The 19359-nt window shown below is 36.0% G+C and overlaps 1 protein-coding gene across 2 annotated transcripts in view; it reads left to right on the top strand.

Moving 5' to 3' along the window:
• The window catches only part of Bank1 (B cell scaffold protein with ankyrin repeats 1), a 261398-nt gene that overhangs the window by 19377 nt on the left and 222662 nt on the right, over positions 1-19359 (top strand). The gene's annotated exons all lie outside the window — the stretch shown is intronic.

Below are 19359 nucleotides of genomic sequence, written 5' to 3'. Positions count from 1 at the left end.
CTCAATGGGAAATCTAAACAATGATCATTTAAGCTATTTAATCAGCATTCTCCTACAAACACTGAGCAACAGCAGCGGGCATGCTGGGTATGTGTCTGTGTTAGTCAGAAGGCTTCAGGGCAGGGGCAGAAGGAACTAGAGCTAAAGAAGGCTTCAGATAGTGTGCTAGACAGAGATTCCTCAAATCTAATGCTATGGTAAGCAGAGAGTTCTGTTCCTGGCCCTGTAAATATGTCAGGGTAAGTAGCGAAGAAAGATGAAGGTTGCAGATGGAATAAGAAAGCCAATAGCTGCCTTTTGAGTTGGAGACCTCACAGGCACAGTCTAGAAGGGGCCAGTGTAATTACAATGTCCTTAGGGGTACACCAGAAGAACCCGAGGACTGGCTGCCTAGAATGGGCTTAAGCAAATATCTCTGGCTTGAAGGTTGAAGTTGGGGCCCAGAGCTGCAGATGATGATGTCTTCTAGAAGTCGGGAGATGTAATTAACTGTATTCTTTCGTAAGGCTGCCAGAAAGAACCTAACTCTACCCATTGCTGATAAGAGGCCACACGACGCCTTTTCACTTAGTATAACAGCTTTTAACATTTGTGTAACTACTCCATATTTAGAAGCTTGTGTGGCGACAACAGGAAGCTGAAGCAAATCTCTCAGATCCTTGAATGCTACAATGAGGGTGGAGCTAGTATGAATCACAGACATAACCTGGCAATCATGCATTCACATTCCAGTCTAGCTACAAAACCGAAGCATGAAAACCTAAGCTTTGATAAGGTAGAAAGAACAGATCAATGAATCTCTTAGAGTCACTTTGGCCAGATTCATTACGGAAAGATTTTTGTGAAATTCACTGTCTTTATGTTCAAATAAAAAGAAAGGATTATTATCCTAGCTGATTCATAATGTATAAAACTACATGATCTAACATTTTAGGATATATAATAAAAGTAATACATGTTTATAAGGGTATAATATAAGATTATAATATATCATATTAACCTACTCAAAAATATATCTTATATATATTCTTATAAATGTCATATTATGTCTAGGTTTCTAATCTTCAATTTACATTTTAATTCATTATATATTTTCAGAATAATTCTTAAATGTCAACACTTATACATCTAGGGATATTTGTCAAGAATAGTATTTATAATATTTAAATATTTTTGATTTGGCAATAGGTCAATTCAGATTTTTTTGATATGTGAGGACTTAACAATATCTTTTTTCCCGAGGCAACTTTATACTAAAAGTAGGTTGACTAAGGTGAGAATTTTCCTTAGCCACAAGTTTTATTTTCCTCCTTTCATTTTTGAGAGGAGTTCCCACTATGTCCCCTAGGATTTCCTTGAGTTTGTCTTCTCCCTGCATCAGGTTCTGGAGCACTGACTATATATAGGCATTGAACACAATTCCTGTTTCCCTCAGATACATGTCTTTGTGGATTAAAATGACCTACAGTAGTATAGTATGCTTATTAACTTGTTCCTTGTTTATAATATATAACTTCCTTTAAAGGCAAGAATTGTAGTTTATTATCCCTTTATCTCTCAAGCCTGAAAATGGTCTTTTTATAAATATGTTAAATATTAAATAAAACCATAAATTGAATTGATAAATATTTTATTATTGTAGTACCTATGGACAATTATAATTTACCCTGCTTCATTTCAAACTACTTGATCTGAAAATTCAGATGAGAAGCAAGGACCAAAAAGTGTTGGAGCAATGAGGGTGAGGGCTTGAGAAGAGAGGAAGACAAATTAGACACCTAAGGGTCATTGTGTGAAGAATGACACTGTTCAGTAACATACACTGCAATGCTTCATTCTTTACATTTCTAGGTAATCATATGTAGATCTTTTAAAATAGTTTATTTTACTTACTTACATGTGTGTTCATATGCTAAAGTGTGTGCAGGTACCCACATTGCCCAGGAGAGTTTATATGCCCTGGAGCTCTAGTTACAGGTGATTGTGAGCCCTGAATGAAGGCGCTGGAAACTGAGGTCAGAATCAGGTTTTCTGGTAAAGCATCATGTAGTCTAACCTACTGAACCATCTTGCCAGCTCATACATGTCTTAAAATAGGTGGGGAAGGATGCACATCTGTGAGTGTGAGCATGTTTGTGCATGTGCATGTGTGTGTTGCTATAGAGTCTCATTCTCTACCCTGACTTTTTACAAATTACAGTGTAGTTGAGGATATCCCCAAACTCGTATAGATTTTTCTCCCTCATTCTCCTGAGGACTAGATTATTCATGTGCGCTATCATTTTTAGTTTCTTGATGACTTTTAACTTTGATTAGAACTACAAACTATATTAATGTGTATAATTTTACATGATAAAATTTAAATACTAAATTATCTTATTCTTATAAACTAAAATATAAGTGTATACCTAGGAAAACATTCAATGTTATAATTAGATAGCTATTTATGTTGTATGGAAATATTATTAATTGGGCGATCATATTTAAAAACTAAAGTGAATTATTAAAATCACCTATAAATTAATCTAGTCATGGCTTGGTGGCACACACCTGTAATCCCAGCATTTAGGGTTGATAGAGAAAGGAAGATCACTATTTTCAGACTATCTTGGACTCATACAGGCTCATACAGTGAGTCTGTTTCACAAAACAAAGGAAGCAAGCAAGCAAGTAAAAAGTAACTTGGAAGCATTTATTTTCATATGTTCATAGTAATTTGTCGTGAATGGTTTTATAGGAGAGAAAGCTTTCATAGCTGGAGGATAGCATCCTATATGCTTTAATAGAAAGAAGAAAATTACAAATATTTGTAATATTTATTTCTGGTTTTTCCTATTAATAAAATATTACTTTGTTTGGAAGTTTACTTTTTTAATAACTATACATAGATCTCATTATATTATAAATATGCAAATGTCAGATGTTAATGCAAACAGGCCCATCAGGATTTTCCAATGCTTGATCATTTTAGTACTAGAAAGTTTAGTATTCAAAAGTCACATACAAAATAATACCCAAAAGAACAACTTTAGTTCTTACACTATAGGTTGTGACCAGGTTTATTATCATATTCTTGTCTCTTATAGTTTGATTAATGTGATGCACGGAGTGTAGGTATTTTTAGTAGCAAAAAACACATCTTTACAGTTGTTAGTTTGAGGTCATCCATTTGTAATTACTTCTCACTAAGTCACATACTGACTAGACCATAATATCTTTTCCGCTTACTCGCCCTCTCTCTTGCCTTTTATAGCTTTTGATAGACACTATAAATACATATGATGCACTTGAGAATTCTGATCTAGATGTTTAAGGGCATAGTTTCCAATTTGATATCCTACACATGTAGGTAATTTGGTCTTCATTTGACAAAAGCACATTATTGAATTGAGGTAGAGTTTGACTAAAGAAAATGATTGAATAGACTGAATAAAATATGCATTGCATCGTCTAATAAATAGTATAAGCTGGATGGATTTCTCCATTTCACATAGGAAAGACTATTTTTTTTTCTGATCAACAACATTTGAGGAATTAATAACCATGGGTAAAATAATTCAGCATGGTACATTGAATGAGAAATATTATATTAAAGTATCTTTGGTTCTTCTTATATGTCACGGGACTCAGAACTACCCAGGTACTTGCTTTCATTGTTTTCTGGACTCTCTTCCTGTAAAATTCAGTTCTTAAGTGGCTTTCACAGTGGATCTATGTTTTTAATACCTGAGTAGTATTCCATTGTGTAAGTTAACCACATTTTCTTTATCCGTTCTTCAGCTGAGGGACATGTAGGTTATTTCTGGTTTGTGGCTATTATGAATAAAGCGGCTATGAACATAGTTGAACAACTGTGCTTGTGGTGTAGTGTAGAGAATTTGTTTTGAGGTAGCACTAGTCCCCAGTTTTGTTTTGTTTTGTTTTGTTTTTAAATTATTTTTTACACTCCATATTCCATTCCTTGCACCCAATCCACCCTCCAACTGCTCCATATCCCACACCTCCACCCCACCCCACCCCATTTCCGCGTGGATGCCCCCACCCTCCACCCCATCCACTAAACTCCCTGGTGCCTCTAGTCTCTTGAGGGTTAGGTGCATCATCACTGAATGAACACAGACCAGGAAGTCCTCTACTGTATGTGTGTTGGGGGCCTCATATCAGCTGGTGTATACTGTCTGTTTGGTGGTCAAGTGTTTGAGAGATCTTAGGGGTCCAGATTAAATGAGACTGCTGGTCCTCTTACAGGATCACCTTTCTCCTCAGCTTCTTTCAGCCTTCCCTAATTCAACAACAGGGGTCAGCTGCTTCTGTCCATTGGTTGCGTAGAAACATCTGCATCTGACTCTTTCAGCTGCTTGTTGGGTCTTCTGGAGTGCAGTCATGATAGGCTCCTTTTTGTGAGTGCTCCATAGCCTCAGTAATAGTGTCAGGCCTTGGGACCTCCCCTTGAGCTGTATCTCACTTTGTGCCTGTTGCTGGACCTTCTTTTCCTCAGGCTCCTCTCCATTTCCATCCCTGAAGTTCTTTAAGATGGGAACAATTATGGGTCAGAGATGTGACTGTGGAATGGCAACCCCATCCCTCATTTGATGCCCTGCCTTCCTGCTGAAGGTGGGCTCTACAAGTTCCCTCTCCCTACTGTCATGCATTTCATCTAAGTTTCCTCCCTTTGAGTCCTGAAGACTCTTTTTGTTTTTGTGAGAAAACACCAAAATTATTTCCAAGGTGGTTTTACAAGATTGAAATCCCACCAGCAATGTAAGAGTGTTCCCCTTGCTCCACTTCCTAACCAGCATGTGTAATCACTTGAGTTTTTGATTTTAGCCATTCTGACAGCAGTAAGATGAAACCTTGGAGTTATTTTGATTTGCATTTACCTGATGACTAAGGGTATTGAATTTTTTTTTAAAGTACTTCTTGGCCATCCAAGATTTCTGTTAAGAATTCTCTGTTTGGCTCTATACCCCATTTTTAATTGTATTATTTGGTTTGTTGATATCTAATTTCTTGAATTCTTTATATATTTTGGATATTAGTCCACATGTCAGATATAGGGTTGGTGAAGATCTTTTCCCATTCTGTAGGCTGCTGTTATTTCTATTGATTCTGTCCTTAGCCTTGCAAAAGCTTTTCAGTTTCATGAGGTCCCATTTGTCAATTGTTGATCTTCATGCCCAAGCTGTTGGTGTCCTATTCAGAGAGTTGCCTTCTGTGCCAATCAATTCAAGGAAGTTCCCCATTTTCTCTTCTATTAGATTTAGCAGGTCCAGTTTTACTTTGAGGTTTTTGTTCCACTTGGAGTTGAATTTTGTGCCAGGTGATAGATACAGATCTATTTGCCTCTTCCATACAGACATCCAATTAAACCAGTGACCTTTGTAGAAGATGATTTCATTTTCCCATTATGTGGTCTTGGCTTCTTGTCAAATATCAAGCATCCCTAGGTGTGTGGATTTTTTTCCGGTCTTAGATTCTATTCCATTGATCAACCTGTCTGTTTTTGTGACAATACTTGCTGTTTTTTTTTATTATTGCTCTGTAGTACAGTTTGACATCAGTGATAAGTGATAACTCTAGAAGTTATTTTATTGTACAGGATTGTTCTAGCTATCCTGAGTATTTTTAAAGGAGTTTCTCCTTACTTTTAGAAGAAAATGGGCTTAAAAGTGGCACTGAAGTAGTTGCTGTCAACTGCTGTCCCAAGCCAAAAGGATTTTCTAGAGATTTCTAGTATTTGGATTCCTTGCTTCCCAGAAGTCTTGTTTACTGTGAACATGAGCCCCAGGGGGCTCTTAGGGAAATTCTGTGGGTGGCAGGAGACACACTTTGCTGGTTTACCATTTCACTTCTAGTTAGAAATGATGAAGGGGTTCCAGACATTAGATGATTCTCATCTGCTGGATTTACATGCATCAAATGCATAGATATGTTCACCCACACTTTGTTTCCATATGTACTTCCATAGTATATAACGTTCCAAAGTATTCACCAGTCTTCACCATTGACTCAAATCTCTGATTTACATAATTGGAGATTAAATTTTATTCAGAAGGTTTTTAAATGTTTGTTCTTGATCCATAATGTATTTATATTATGTTACATGCAATTCTGCACATAGCAAAACTCTTGGAAGATATCACTATCAAAACAGTAATTGAAAGTTTGCTTATGTAACTTCAAGCTCTTTTGAGAGTTTCAGGTCATGTGAAGGGTATTACATGTTAGCAATGTTCGTTTACATGTATTCTTTTGCATGCTAGATAAGCCAAGTTCATGGAAGGATTTCAGGAAGGAGGACTAGTGATTTGGTCATTGTTCTGAAGTCATAATTAACCTCCCCACTCCTACCCTTCTCTCTTACTTTCCATTGCTTTCACTGTCTTGTGGGTTTTTCTTTTTCTTCTTTTTTTGGTTTTTGTTTTGTTTTGCTTTGCTTTGCTTTGCTTTGCTTTGCTTTGCTTTGCTTTGCTTTGCTTTGCTTTGCTTTGCTTTGCTTTGCCTTGCCTTGCCTTGCTTTGCTTTGCTTTGCTTTGTTTTGTTTTGTTTTGTTTTGTTTTGTTTTGTTTTTAAACTGAATGAATTGAGGACGAAGGGAAGGTAAAGCAGGAGACAGCCAACAGTTTTCTCTAGCTCAGAAATAACATTGCAGAGATGGAATTCGCTGTGTGCCATATTTGTTCTTTTTAATCTCAGCAAATGATCCTGTGCTGCTGTCTGCTGGGATCATACCATGGAAAGAACTGACGTTTTATTTTACTTTATATTAACATTGCTTTGTATTGTTCTTTAATAGTTTGACACTAGAATATTTAAGATTAATGGTTTCTTCTTGGTATGGCCTTGGATATGGTTCTTAAGCTTTTTAGCTGATTTATTTTCAAGTTTAAACTTTTATGTTTGAGTTATAGCCTGTAATACCTGAATACTCTAAAAGCATACCATAATGTTCATGTAGATGTACATTGCATATTATTATCATCGAGTAGATTTCAATGTAGTTATTTTGAAATATGACTGCATTACAACCAAATCTTAAGACCTTCTCACTGAATGAAATGAACTCAGATGCCTGCAATGGTGACAAGGCTGAAATATATCTTGAGTTAATTAGTAACATTAAGAAATAATTCAAAATAATATGGTAGAAAGGGAAAACAAAACAAATATATATTGGTTTACATTTATATTTCAGAAAATGGTATCTATGAAAAGAGGCCTTAAAATTGGACAAAAATACCTATACATCATAGGGACTTTTGACCACAGGCCAATGGCTATTATGAACGTATGCCCACACCTGCTATAGAAATATAATGAGACAACTATAGTAGGAATGGGATCCTGTTTAGAATGCTTTGATCTGTTTTTTCTCTTTGGTTTGAAGAAAATATGGCCTACCTGGATCATGATATATGTCCCATAGCTTTATCAGCATAGTAAAACAACAGATAAATGATTTTGAACAGTAAGTTGTCTGAACTTCAGGAGAAGAATGTAAGCATGATACAGGATCCTTACGGGGCATCAGTTTGAGGCACAGATACTAGACTTTACATTGATCGTTGGTCAGACTTTCCTGTTGGAATTTCCAAGCATGATTTTTGAATTTTCAATTATATAAGTAAATATCTACTAAAACATTAAAACAATTCATTTCTCTGATGTCAAGTTCAGACTTCAGAGACATGTATAGTAGGATAATATGGATACTTAAAATTAATAAAATATGATTATACTTTACTCTATAGTTCCTTGTTAAGGTTTGTATTAGAACCACTAAAGATGGATTTTTACAAATCTTATGTTATCTATTAATTTTTATAAGACTTGCTTTTATAGCCAAAAATGTTAGAATATAATCGTTACAAATAAAATTGACTCTAATGTATACCTATAAAGAGGACTTTAGAAATCTGTATGTTTACAAACTAATAGTTGCATAAGTTTAAATAAGATAGTATTTCTGTTAAATGTCTTCAGAACATCAGCCCTAAATTCAGTCTAATTATATGTTTTTCTTAAAATCAAATTTTGATTATGGGATGGCCTTTTCCATGGAGCAAGGACTTTGTGAGATGAATTTTCCTAAGACCATATAAAACTTATGTAACTTTGATCCTATTGCAGTGTCTGCTGTAACACTAACACATTTTCAGGAAGCAGTTTCTGATCGACAGTGTGGTCACAAGCTTGTACAGGTTCAGTTGCTCACAAAAGAAACTAGGAAACAAGAGTTCACATCAAATCTGCCTTTCTATAAACCACAAAGCACATAAGAAAGCCATTATACAGAAGAATATAATGTAAAGACTTGTGCTTCTCAGCCGGTTTCTCATTTAGTAACTTCATTTGGGCATTTAATTCTGAGATTAAATAGGTTTATCCTGATCCTCTTTTCCTTCTTTTGTTCAGTGGAGATCTATAACTCAAGCCAGGCCATATTTTCTTCAAAGCAAACAGAATAGATCAAAGCATCCAAAATGCTGTTAACTATTTTCCTTCCACGTTTCTCTTTCAGAGGCATTATGGGTAGGTGCGTAATGTAGGGGGATACTCAGTTTTTCATTTTTCTCCAGAAACTAAAGCCAAGCATTAATTGGTTTCTTTACCTATAAAATGAACCAATTGAAGCCACATCAGACATATAAAAGCAAGTTTATTAAGAGGCAGCTTTCTGATGAGTTCACTGATCTCACAGGTGGAGGTCAGTGAATTTATACCCTCAGGGCTAAAGCAAGTGGGATTTATGGGTTTGGGGCATGGGGTGATGAAATGTGAGCTAGGAGTTGAGATTATGCCCTTATGAGGTAAAAAAAGCTGAGCCCCTGGGCAGGCACTCATGAGTGGGTAGCCAGAAAGGCAGAGACTTTGGCACAGTTCCTGTGAGTCCAGAATTTTCTTGTTGCTGGCAGTGTTGAGGGAAGAATGGTGCAGAGGGTTAATGTCATGGGAATGTGAACTACCCATTCATGAAACAAACGTTTCCCGTTAAGACTGCCCACATGTTATTATATTCTATTTTGTAATAAAATATAGTTATTCATAACTAGATCAATTATTTATTTCTCTAGTGACTAGATAGACTAAATAACTCCTGTAGTTAAAAATTAATCTTTATGAGGATGCAATAGAAATTCATACATTCGTTTTCAAAAAGGAAGACGTCTTCAGGAAACTAAGGCACGTGTTCCTTTAGAATCTGAGGAATAACTGTTGCAGAACACCTGGTAAAAGTCGCTGAAAACTTTATAAAGCAGTGTTGGAAGAAGAAATCCCACATTATCGAATGATGGGCTAGTCTGTAATATGGTCTGTGTGGACCTTGTGACTATAGATCTTACTCACAACTGCTAAGCTTATGTGTCCATCTGCCATATTGTCTTTTGGCACATTAGTCTATATATCAGGTTTGTGGCTTCTAGAAGGCTTTCTGATATGGAGGAACTGCAAATTTCAACATGGCTTACACTTCTGTTGTAGCATTAATGTATCGTATATCATGATATCTCAAGAGCTAACTCCATAATTATGCTGTGTATACTTAATTTTGTCAATTATATGTTTTGTATCTTATATGATATGCATATGTACTTTATTATTATGTATCAACATAGTTGATATTTGTATGGAATACATTTTATATATGTATACATGTATGACAAGCAAATATATATATATAATATATATATTATATGTATGTATGACAATCAAATATATATATTTGCTGGTCAGGTGATTGAAAATTTATTTTATCATTTTAGCTTATTGACATTATAAAATGTAATTGTTTGAGTGTATACATTGCATACTATGAATGAGGTCCTAAGTTGTATCACTACAAAAAAGTAAATTAAGATACTCATAGGACATCTTCATGAGCCCTAGTGAAGTCATTATTAGGTAGCAATAGAGAATCTGTCATTTATCATTAAGATAGATTACAGACATTCTCATTCCTACCACTGTGTTATTTTGTGTCTTTGAGAATGTGTGTCCATTATGGGAATTTTGCTGAGGCTATTCTTTTTACTGTGTACAGAGATGACATTCAGTATAGGAAGGCTTAGTAGATGCTCAAGAGATCCATAGATAGAGTAGTTGCGTGCCAAAGGACCACGATCTTCCATCAGTTAATGCCCATTGAGTCTAAACATTGGTTTAAGAGTCTCTGGAGGTTGGTGAGATGACTTAGTTGTTTTGACCATAAGCTGCTCTTCTACAAGTTTCTAAAATTTCTTTCACTAAGTTCAGGCATTCCATTCTGTTTTCTACCTTCAAATCTAGAATTATTTTATTTATAAAGAAGAAATAGAAACCTTATGGGCATACACATTTTTTCCATTTCATAGACCATCAAATTACCACAATAATTATTGGGGGTAAGAAACTTTGATATTCAGTCTCTAATTATTAATGGTGTCATTTGTTGTCTCTAAGGTAGACTTTCTTATTCCCCATGCACACCAATGCAAGGGTCTAATCATAACCCTGGTAGTTGTGTTTCAGAGGACAGACAACACAGTACTTTCATGAATAGACATCTTAATGCTTTGTGAAGAGAGAGTTAGAACATTCTAGACAGGAAGTTAGATAACTATAGGCAGAGATACTGACCAACCAGTGTCCTGTTTCTGCTTTACTTGTGAGATAAGAATTCTTTTTACACCTTGAAAGTATTAAAGAGAGGAAGGGTAGAAGGAAGAATGGGAAAAGGAAAGAGGAGGTACTGTACGCAGTTCACAAAGCCCAAAGTATTTACCATCTCACCCTTTATAGGAAGTCTGCCTGCTGATTACTGTGCTTGTCATAACAGGAAATTTCTGGCATTTCAGATTCAGTGGTGCTAACAGACTGTTCATGCCATCTGTGTACTTGAAATAATGCATTAGCTCTTGAATACCGTAGGAGTACAACCCTATTGATATATCCAGATATTCAGGTTGTACATTGCTTTAAAAAGTCACCCCCCAAAATACTTTTTCAGACTCTTACATTGTGGAAGCCACGAGTAATTACTGAGTATCAGGTAATTTTTGTAGCATAGCTTCCATGTGAGCGGGTATGTAGTATCAGAGAAAGTCCCAGAGCCATGAAGGCAGAAGGAAGAAGTGATGTACTGAAGAACTGAAAACTAATGGCTGTGGCTGGTGGTCCAGAGGGTTGTGAAATATATATATACGTACATACATGCATACATACACACATGCATGCATGTATATATGTACATACATGCATACATACATACATTTGTACATACATGCATGGGGGGCTGTAGTGTTGACTGCATAGACTTATGCAAATTATATAGGAAACATGAGGCACTTTTGCCTCTGTGAATAATTGATCCAAACCTATTTTCATGGAGGAGAAATATGAGCAAGTGTTTCACAATCTAAACACTATTAGAAAGTCCCTGTTTTTTGTCTCCTTTCATACAGAAAATATCTTTACAGAGTTGACTCAACTGTATTTACTGAATGACTGAAATAAAGGTATGTGCACAGGCACTGAACTTCCCAGATTAGAATTTCATGATTGTAGAGAGCTGGAAGATTACAAATTTACTGACAAAAATATCATTAGTCTCCTTGAGAGCTATCCAAAGTCATCTTCTTTTTAAAAACTGTGTGTGTGTTTGTGTGTGTGTGTGTGTGTGTGTGCATGTGTATGGTGTGTGTGATATGTGTATGTGGTGTGTGTGTGGTGTATGTGTGTGCTTGTATGTAGCTGCATATATGTGTGATGTGTGTATGTGTCTCATATAAGTGTGGTGTGTGATATGTGTGTTTGTGTGTGTGTGCATTTGTGTGGTGCATATGGGGCTACATGTGTGTAATATGTGTGATGTGTGTTTGTGTGTGTGTGTGCATTTGTGTGGTGCATATGGGGCTACATGTGTGTGATGTGTGTGTGTGTGTGTGCATGTATATGATGTGTGTGTATGTGTGTGATGATTTGTGTGTGGCTGCATTTGTATGATATGTGAGATGTGTTTTTGTGTGGTGTGTGTGTGTGTGTGTGTGTGTGTGTGTGTGCACTGATCAGAGGACAATGCTTAGAGGTTAGGGTACCCAGGCACCTTAGAGAATGCCAAGATGGAGCTCAGATCATCAGTGTACTTGAGTGCATCTATACTCTTGAGTACATTCTCAGTGGATTATTAGTGTTCACCAATACCAAATCTAAACATGTGAGCAGATAACTAGAGCCTGTGACTTCTCTGCTTTACTCTAATCTGCCTATCTGCTGCCAGCGCTGATTTACTTAGTCATTTCCTTGCCTTACATCTTTTTTCCTGTTTTGTGATGAGTAAATACTCTATCATTGAGTGCTTTGTTGGAACATGCCATTCAGGCAACCTGAATCCCTGTTCTCAGGTCCTGGTAATCCATATTCCACTCAGAACAAACTACCTCTTACACTCCTGAAATGAGAACTGTGTTTTTCATTAATGTGTATGATTATAACAAGATGAAGTATCATGACTATAACTTTTATTATGTTATTTTCTAACTTTTTCCAGGATCTAAAATGGCCTTGTTTATGGCAAGCAAAGCACCCAATTACTGGGCAACATCTAGACCTTATATTCTTTCTCTTTTTGTCAATAAAAATGTATGATTTTGGAAATTAGAATCTTGCAATATTTTCCCATTATGTGTAATGAAATCTTGGGTTGACATTGGATCTTATTCAACAGGAAGAAAGGTGCTTATTTGAAGCTAAGATTCTAGAAAAGAATTTTGATTTATGTTTAGCCTTGTTCTTTTGAAAATATACATAATTTTCTGTATGAAAATGATTGTCAATATAAATTATTGATACAAAGTTCCTTTCAGATTAAGAATTCATTATAGTAATTTATAAGACAAATGAGACATTATTGAATCTGACAGAAGTTTAAAAAAGTTAATACCGCTTTATATTATTCTGGAAAACCAATTTGTTAGGATAAAGAAAGTCTCCAGGCAGGAGTATCACATGGATTTTATCTACCTTGTAGTACAGGTTGAAACAGTGAGATTGCTGGATCCTTTAGTGATGGCAGAAATAAGTTAGACAGTGATGGCTACATCTAATGTGATAGGATTTAGTCTTATACCATTTCCCAGTAGACAAAGAGAGGTAGAGTCTTAGCAGGTTCACCTGAGATTTTCTAGTCAATCTCTTGCTTATAGTTGTTCCAGGTGGTGGGTGGTGCTGTTGTATATAAAAAGTAGAAGCTTGTCTAAAGGATGGACTCTAAATGCAACCTCTCTGGGGTCACTGTCATGGGGCTTTTTGGTGATGCAACTGATCTTGAGTCATATTTTTTTTCCTGTAAGTAACAGCTCATCCATGCCATTTGTGACCAAGTCACCCATAACTCATTGGTTCACTAAGCTAGGTTTAGATGGACCATTATTATCTTTTATCTGTGCCGTACTTCAATGATTGTATAGGCTTGTTCATAATTCCCCAGCAAGTCATATGACACTGATGTACCATTATTTCATTACTTCTATGTTGTTAGATTTGAGACAAACATTTTGAATAACCAGTTTGTGACTTTAATTGCATCTCCAATAGTAATGTTCTTTAATTATGTTACATATTTCCAGAAATGAATTTTTTATATTGCTATAAACTAGGTTCATCATCTATTATTCAATTTCCCAACCAAAAACAGTTGGCTGATCTCCACAATAGCACCCATCCTTAAATAGACAAAATAATAATTTATACTTGATTTAGTTCAAGTGTGTAAAATGAAGTGCATTGCCTCCAGACTACTTGGGATAACTCAGGGATACTTCCTGTTGGATTTGCAGCGTATATATCACTGTAGTACAATCTTCTCTGCTTTAGGACAAAGAACAAGAGTGTCATAGATATGAGTACAGCTTCTATTAACTTTTGGTTTTGGACTCATCTCAGTTACCTATGAAAAGAATCAAAGGGAATACAAAGGTCCCTGATCGCCTTTGTGGCTCTGACAAGTTCCCTTCTGAGAGTGATCATCAGTGAGTGGAAAAGACTGTCTCTGCTCAGCTTATGAGTTAAATAAATGAGTTCAGGAGATAGTTCAATGCCAGCAGCGTTGGAGGATACGGAAACTGAACCCCTCTCTCAATAGCCTATAAAACCATTGTTGACTTTCATCAATTTATGCAGATCTGTCTGTGAGACCTGAGATTTGAAGACCTTAAAGAATGAGACTATTGTCTAATGTTGTAGGTAGCTTCAGTTTCAGTATACTTGTATACATTAATGTAACAAAGAAAGCAATGATCCTAGGAAAGTGTTTGAGCTCAGAAAAACATGTAAATTAATACCAGTAAACACCTACAAAATAGTAACAGAGCAGCCCTGTCCCAGAACTTTCTCTGAACAGACCAGCGTAAAGACAATTGCATCATGGCACATGGTATAGATTCTGTCTGGGAAAGCATGAGAGCAATGCAGACCAGCACTCAGCCCATCCTTACATCAGATTGGGTTCTATAGTTATGTCCCAACATTCAACAAGAATAAACATGGTTTAGAAATTAAATGTAAATATTGAACACAGGAGGCACGATAGCATATCCAAAAACAACCCAGGGAACAAAATGCACTTGAGGTAAAAGGCCCTCTGCCTTTTTTCCTTGAACATCTCTCACATTTTTCCAAGACATTGTTCACCATGTGTCATTATTTGGATTCTGTTCTGACAAACCAGGAACTGGTCCTTTGAGCTGCCGGTACTGGTCTGACTGTATTTAGGCATCCTGCATTGTCCAGGTCATTAGTAAATACCTAATCTGGTTTTAAGAGTGCTAAACACTGTCCATCAGGAGACTTTATACCACTGTCCCCATCCTACAGACTCATTTTAAACGGGTCTATAAATCACCTGGACAGGAAAGAGTTTCTCAGGAATAGCTGCTTATTCTAGAGACTTTAAAAATCGCATCAAGCCTAACTAAACTGCTGGCTAGAACACTAACAGCTTCAGCCATCGTCCATTCTTGTCCCTTGAGAGTGTTATCTAGAATAAACTATGTTTGGGATGACTTGTCTGAATTATTTCCACAGAGGCCACAGGGCATCCCAGGGGAGACCTGGTGACAGTAGGGGATGTTATTTAGTGGCATATTGAGGATTCAAAATTTTTTCATAAATAGTAATTGAGAAAATTAAAGACCAAATGACTTGCCGGACTTCATCTATCAGGAGGAAAGAAATGATACTTAGTGCTAATCTTCAGTCTTTTGAAAATTAGCATAAAGAGGTTTTTGACAAAGGACTAATCAACCTAAGTGAACATGACCGAGGTCCAGAGTATTGAATAAGAACAAAGGTTGTATTAATTTTGGGGTAAGATGCTAGGCAGTAAGTTTAGCTACCATATTGTATTATTACATATGCCCTTGGTGCTTACTCTTTGAGCTTCAATGATGAATGAAGAAACAGTGCTGGTCCTGCAAGTGTTATTCTTAACTGTATTCCATTGAAGCGTCTCAGCTTATTTACTATGTGTTTGCCAGAGAGCCGCCTTGTTAGCTGTTGCCCAATGATGTAATCCAAATGACCTCAGTATGGGTCTGGGCTCTACAGTGACAGTATTCATCTCACCTTTATTCTTGTTCTAGGTTTCTGCATTGCCATGTCTTCTCTTCGATCGTGCTGCATTTGGGCTGGATTTTTGTCTGTCACTGATTTTGATTTCCTTTATGTTTCATGTAGAATAGTCACAAGCTGTGTACCCTGATGTACACAGCTACAGGTACTGTGTACTGGGATGTACTGTGACACTATGTATGAATTTATATCACTTAGTGCATCTGACTTATTCTCTAGGATAGTTTAATCTCAACTTTCAATTAATTACTAGTCAATTTTCACATTATTATGATCTTATATATCAACACCATTGGCCCAAATGATAGATAATTATCCTACTTTTTATTATAACTTATGCTTTGCTTTGCACTTATGAAATTAATTTTATATAACTCTTTATTACGTGTGCAAAATCTTATAATGCGCCTGCCTTTAAGTTTAATGAAATCCTTTCAGATCTGCCATGCTTCTATAGTTAGTATTCACTCAGGTTTTTAAATATCAGTGACACAATCATCTTTATGTGCAAACCCACCTGCTGTCAGCTTTATCAGACTCAGGGACTGCTGAGTAGCTCCATCCCCAAACTTCCTTTGGCTACAATTCTTTAATGTCCAGGTTCATAACACTTTAGTTTATATGCATTATAAAACAGGACATCCTAAAATTTTCTGCTTGTGATTACTTTTTACCTAAGATTGCTTTATATTACCTCAGATATCCAGTATAAAGGTCTATAAAATAGTATACAAGTTAAACATTTGCTGATGATAAATCATAAGGATGTGTCTTTTTAAAAATTTCTTTGATATATATATATACATATATATATAATGATTTTTATCATTTATTAAAGACAACCAAATCTGCATGCAAATCACTGTTTTTTTTTACATAAAGAATTAAATATTTGATACTTGAGACACACAACATCATAGTGTGTTATCAACTTTGTTGATGCTCTATAATCACCAATCTTGAAAACATCACAGGAAAAAAATGACAAAATAATATTTAGAGAAAATTTTAAAACATGGAAATATTTTTCTAGTGACAAGCTAAAATTTACCAAGTGGCATTTCATGAAATCGAAGTGACCTGCTCAAATAGTGATTTAAAAAAAAATTAATCATCCTAATGCAGTACAATTCAAAGGTGTAGTAATTTTGATTAAAATTAATATAAAGGAATATATATAGATAAAATTAACACTGAGGAATAACAGTGTTAAATATTAAAAGGCTGTTTCCTATAATTAAATCCTATGTTTCTATAGCAGCAGAGAACTTTGTATGGGCAGTACTAACACAGGAGGTCATAGCATACTGTAGTCTCGAATCTGAGCTGTAGTGTTCCACGTAGTATTCAAAGCATTGGCTTTGTATGGCACAACAGTGTGCACCATGCAAATATGCCTGACATGTGTTCAGAACCAGGTCTGTGTAGTAAGCACCCAAGTTTCAGTATGTATTTGATGTGGAATTGAATGTTGATTGCTAGGAGTTTAGAAATCTCTTAACTCTTACCGTTTTGTTGCAACCCTCTCTCATAGGGTCCTGACACAGAGTTTCAGGAGCTGGAGTCAAAGATAGACAAATGAATACATGTATACACACACACACACACACACACACACACACACANACACACACACACACACACACACACACACACACACACACACACACACACAAAAAAAACCCCTACCGAGACTAAGATAGAGAGTAATTCTTGAGCTACAGCAGGCTTCAACAGCCTGACCCACTAACCCTTGTCTCAAATAACCTTAACTGTGTCTAGCAGATTCCGTACTTCTGCTCTGTGTGCTTGCTCATTTCTTTCAGTGTTAGCTTTTGATTTATATATATTTATACACGTAGCCACAGCCTATTCCTTTTCATTGCTGCACAGTACAGGGTTGTATAGAATCAGTACCTTAGAAGAATTTGCCTTTTGAGAGGTAACCTATAATTCACTGTAATCTGTTGGAATTTTTCTGAAGAAATTACACCAAATGTTCTGTTTCCCCTCGTGGTTGACTCACTTTTTCTTTCTTGATATAGAAAGTTTTATAATAACCATTAAACTAACGTCAGTTTAATCAAGGTTTCATTTATTTTAGAAGTTTATTTTCCAGTTGTGCCCCTATTGATTCATAAAGCTGGCACCTTATATTCATGTGTCTAGGAGTTAAAAAATAGTAATAATCTTGGACAGCTGAGACGGCTCGGTGGGTAAAAAATTTTTCCAGATAGGACTGACTTTGATCCAGGATCCCAGATCTCTGATAGAATGAGAGAACTGACTTCTGAAAGTTGTCCAATGTCTTTTCTCTCTCTCTCTCTCTCTCTCTCTCTCTCTCTCTCTTTCCCCTTCCCTCCCTTTTCTTTCTTTCTTTCTTTCTTTCTTTCTTTCTTTCTTTCTTTCTTTCTTTCTTTCTTTCTTTCTTTCTTTCTTTCTTTCTTCCTTCCTCTGTGGGTTTTGGAGCTCAGGTCTGCATGCTCTTTATCAACTGATTTGGCTCCGAAATCCCTTTACAGTGATTCAGTGAAGACTTTTCTCTTCTTGACCTCAAGATATTGTGTTATTCATGTGTCTAAGCCTTTTCTCTATTATTTTAATCCACCCTATCATATTCTTCCTGCAATACTTTCATTTCATCCTTTTTCAACATTTGCTTGGAAGCATCTAGCGTTGTTTCAGGTTGGAAATTAAATATTCCAAATTTCTAATCTAGGTACTACTTTTAAAACTTTACCTGGATGAGGAAGATTTTGTTTTTAAATTTTTAACTCTTGTTTTACTCAAAGTCCAGTAGATTTTATACTCTGAAGACCTGTCAGTCTCTCCCTTAATTATTTTCACTAGCCCTTGTATGCTGAATTGTATTTTTCTTGTGGTGATCATTGTTATTTTTATTTTCATTTGGCATGGTCCCATCAGATTAAAAAAATAGCAATTGGTACTCCTAATATTTACTCTGTCCATATTTATCTAAATGAATGTTAGACTTTTTAGTATGGCCAGGAATATATCCCTATTTTTCTTCCTTCTTGTATTTGGTACTATTGAATGGCTGGCTTTTTATGCCTGCTCATACAGACTGAGGGAAAAGGGGAAGACAGGGTGGTTTGTAAACTTCTGCACTGAAGGTCTTGGGTGGTCCTTGTAATGTCTTCTGCAAAGTCCTCCACTGTATTCTGATAGAGAGGTTGAATTTGTGGACTTGACTTATTTCTCAGACTTAGCTTTGAGCCTGTTTTGTAGCATCTTGACACGGATGCACTGTCATGCAGTGTCAGGTAGGAAAGAGATGCCTGAGGGTCCTAAGAATCTTACAGAATTTTTCTGTAAGAGCCTCCTGTGTATTTCAATATTAACTTGTTACTATTTTAATATTAATACATTTTTATTGTGTATGGATTGTATATGATGTGCATAGGCCACATCCGATGTATGGAAGTTTGAGAACAATATATGGGACACAGTTCTGTCTTTCATGATGTTGGGCACAGAGATTAAACTCGGATGCTTGGGTTGTTAGCAAGCATTTTACCTAATAAGCAGTCTAACCAGTCCACGACTTGTTAATCTATGACACATCACTACCCTACATCCTTTTTGGTTTTCACTGTTGAGTTTCTTCATGTAAATGCATTTTGAGGAGTCACATTCATGCAGTGGTGTGAAGTCTCTAGCAGGGTGTGGGCTTGACTATTGCTTACCAGTATTATACTCTGCATGATTATAACAAAGACAGTACTGTTTTAC

The sequence above is a fragment of the Mus caroli genome, chromosome 3 (assembly GCF_900094665.2).
Source record: "Mus caroli chromosome 3, CAROLI_EIJ_v1.1, whole genome shotgun sequence".
In the NCBI taxonomy this organism is placed as follows: domain Eukaryota; kingdom Metazoa; phylum Chordata; class Mammalia; order Rodentia; family Muridae; genus Mus; species Mus caroli.
Note: the sequence above shows the minus strand (reverse complement) of the source record. Positions and strands in the feature narration are given on the sequence as shown.